At 39.3% G+C, this 3,772-nt stretch overlaps 1 long non-coding RNA gene across 2 annotated transcripts; it reads left to right on the top strand.

The window, feature by feature from the left end:
- Positions 1-1,003: 1,003 nt before the first annotated feature.
- Positions 1,004-2,835, top strand: LOC131256491 (uncharacterized). 2 transcript variants are annotated; one of them, XR_009176845.1, is made up of 6 exons: positions 1,004-1,038; positions 1,216-1,267; positions 1,882-1,944; positions 2,161-2,196; positions 2,300-2,399; positions 2,765-2,835. It is a non-coding gene; the product is annotated as an uncharacterized LOC131256491 (long non-coding RNA). The 2 variants fall into 2 exon arrangements; XR_009176844.1 differs by having other exon boundaries at positions 2,161-2,204.
- The last annotated feature ends 937 nt before the right edge of the window (positions 2,836-3,772 follow it).

Here is a 3,772-nt window from a genome sequence, read left to right as displayed (position 1 = left end):
AACCACGACCCTTGAGGAAGTTCTGAAAATGGATGGCCTATAGTGAATAATTGGTACCATCAAAACTACACCGTGAAGCCTCTGTAAGTGATGAGTTCTTGTCCATTGATCGGAATTAATATAAAGCAGGCAAAGAGTTACAGCAGAAGAATGTTTTAGGTGTACCGTACAGCAAGAGATACCCAAGGGGTAGCAGTATCTGGATTTGGCGGAATAGGAACAACAACAGGAGCTCTGGATCTGGAAAATGTAGATTTGGATCTGGTGGAATAGCAACAGCAATAGTGGATCGGGATCTAGATAAGCGAGATCTGGTGCTGGATCGGGATAATCGAGATCTGGCGACGCAACAGCAACAGCAACAGATCTGGATTGGAGCAACAACAACAGGGGTTGCTGGAACTCGAACAGATCGAGCAATAGAGGTGACCAGGTGACGCTGGACGAGCAGAGGGGCGATCGGACGAGAAGGGGTGGTCGGACGAGTAGGGAGTGGTCGGATCTGCAACAGGGGGCGGTCGGACGAGCAAGGAGTGGTCGGATTTGCAATAGGGGGCGCGGGACGAGCAACAAGGGGCGCTGGACGAGCAGAGGGATGGTCGGACGACGCAGCAGGGGTGGCCGGATGACGCAGGGATTGTCGGATCTGACAGGTGGTGCCAGATTTGGATCAGTGAAGCTCTAATACCATGTAAACCGAGAGGAGCTAAAAGCTTTTGTGTATTTGAGACAACCCAAAGGGGTTAAATATATAGAGATTACAGTATCTATACAAGGAAAGTAATAAAATCAGAATCCTCTACCTATGGAAACCAACTATACAAGGTATGCTAGCTATACAAGGTATATTTCAGTCTGTCTAACGGTTAAAACATATGCTGGATACTTTTCTTCTTCTTCTTCTTCTTCTTCTACTTCTTTTTCCACCTGTTCTATTGAGTAAATCAAAATTACTTCTGGAAGGCAAGGAGCATTGTTTATGCCATAGTCAGCAAAACTCTGTTGCATAGTCAGGATTAATAAACACATCATTTGCAGGTTAGTTCTCATTACACAAACTGTATATGCAAGGCAGTAAATTTTGTTAACTTGATATATGAAACTCGATTGCAGTTTATCTTTCAAAGAATAGTTTGCTAGTTGTCAAGATCTTTTTATCTAAGTACTTGGATAACACCGGATAGGGGTATTTACTTTTCAACTGATTTCATACAGAGGAAAGGTGCATAATCCAGAGCTGGATGTTTTCAACTAACACTTTTTCTAGGTATGTGTGTTGACAGGTATTCTGCATTTTGTAAATTGTTATATACTGTTCTGTGCTTCTAGCACCTTAAATTTTTTTTATTTTTTTTTCCTTTTTAGGGGCTGAAACTTGATATGCTAAAGGCGGAAGCACAAGCTTGGTTGATATTTTCATACATACTAATAAATTGCAATATTAGATATAAAGATCTAGAGTACCCAATTGGTAACTGTGTTGTGTTGTAGTGGGAAAAATATAAGGATAAATGCATCTGTCTCCAGGAAAGAAGATATGGAAAAACCATCTCATGTGTCTTGGTACAAGTTCATACCGTTCAACAGTGAGATTTAGGTGTGATTAATTGATTAATGAGAATTTCGAATTCAAAACTGAAGTAGACATTATTTTACAAATTCTTAAAAACCCAATTTCCTAAAAAGGCATGGTAGCTTGTTTCTTTATCCTGTTTAGATTGATACCATCATCATAGCTCCTCCCAACAATTTCTTTTTGGTTCTCCTAAGTTGTGTTAGATTTGGATCTGATGTCATTTTAATAACTGGCCCTTTCTATACATAATGTGATACCTTGATGTCATCCATCATTTCTGATCAGACGCCTATTTGCTCTCATAGGGTCAAGATCTTTACCAATCAAAGCAAGTGAGAGATAAGCAAATTGCTTGCATACTTGGAAAGGTATGTTTGACATGTTCTTCTCATTGAAAAATATTAAATCTTTATGAACGTATAGTGCATAGGGATCTTGATTCTCATGCAACGCTGGTGCACTTTCTCTTTGGCAAATAGCTGAATAATTCCATCATGAATAAAGCACAACTGCCGGAATTTTATGGTCCGATTTTATTTGATAATTGCCAATATAATGCTGTAAAATGTATTTTATATATGCAGGCACCAACAATTGCAGCAGCGGCATATTGTTGATGGGTTTGCATGTCTTTATCTCGTAATCATTTAAGTCATCAACCATTCTCTTGTTCTCATTCAACCATGAATTGCTAATTGGGTTTGCATGTCTTTATCTCCATAGATCTCATCCTTGGAGATGGACTCTATAACTTCATCAAAGTACTGTCTTTCACCATCAGAAGCTTCCATGGTAGATTGAAATGGAAGGACCCTCAGAACAGGTAAAAAACCATGACAAGGGTTTGAACTGTTTCACATTCAATATTTAGCCATCTACATCTTGTGTGATGTGCATCATGTTACCAATGCCTTGCTTGAAAAATGCAGCTGTGTAGTGCCTATTCCTTCACAGCATGATGAAATTGGGTTGTATGTTTTTGAAATTGAATATCAAATTCAATAGGAATGTTTCATCTGTGTAGTTCATAGTTACTGTTTTCTGGATGCTTCCATTGTTGTAATTTCCTTGCCAATGCAAACAAATGCTTGAAAGAATTATTCTTTACACCGGCTGTGTAGATCCATATATCTGCTTGTATTGTAGATACTTTTAATGATTGACTAAAATAAAATTTTCAAACTGCAGGCAATGTAGGATCTAGAAATTCAGAACATTCTATCTGACCCCATCTTGTGTGCAATATCAAACTGCAGGTTAGTGTCCTCCATGCAGCCCTGTCTTTTGAAGCCCCCAAATTATTTAAATTTTGTGATGTGCAGAACAACATAAACCCATTGTAATATCTCTTTGTGCAGATTCTGGACCCATGGTGAGAAGAGTGAGATCTGGTAGACAAAACAGAGAACCTCCGCTCACAGGTGGTGAACCTCAATATCATTAAGGGCCTGAACCTGCTGAAGGACTCCGCAATACTGGTGCTGATGCCTTTTACTGCTACACAACTCACCAAATATCGGCAAAAGAAACCAGTCCCTTGGAAACAATGGCAATCATTGGCAACAAGGAGATCATTGACATTAACTAAGATATGTTAGCTACTTAGACTGGTGTAAAAAAGAAAAAAATAAAATAAAATAGGATACATGTGGGTCACCTTTTCTTTCCTTTTCTTTTCTTTTTTTTTTTTTTAAAGAAAGATTTTCTCATTGACTACGGATTATCGGTGGCCATGAGCTCTATAGCTATGGATTTAATCCGTAGCAAAGTTTTAAAGAGCTACGGTACTAATGGCTACGGTCGTACTATGGGCTAGTCATATTTAGCTGCGGATTTTATCCGTAGCTTTTGACCATTTTTGCAACAAAAACTGACGATTTAGCGGTGTCCAGCACAACCATCAGTAAAGGTCTTGGCTGCCGGTAAAACCTTTACCGACCGAGGCTTTATCGGCTGTTAGCTAACCACAAGCAAAGGTTTTGCCGACAGTTTTGACCGTTGGTAAAGGCCAGTTTTCTTGTAGTTACCACACCACAGGAAATAGTGGGGATTGAACCCTTATCGTCGAAAATGTTTTGGGTTCCACAGGAGTTTTGGATCAAGATGATTTTCTTTTCCCTTCGTCCAGATCTATATGACCTTATCAGCAAGTTGGATCTGTTGGCAAACAAACGTTAGGTGGGCCCTAGAAATTTT

Source organism: Magnolia sinica, chromosome 9 (genome assembly GCF_029962835.1).
Source record: "Magnolia sinica isolate HGM2019 chromosome 9, MsV1, whole genome shotgun sequence".
In the NCBI taxonomy this organism is placed as follows: Eukaryota; Viridiplantae; Streptophyta; class Magnoliopsida; order Magnoliales; family Magnoliaceae; genus Magnolia; species Magnolia sinica.
This window is presented reverse-complemented; position numbering and strand designations above follow the sequence as displayed.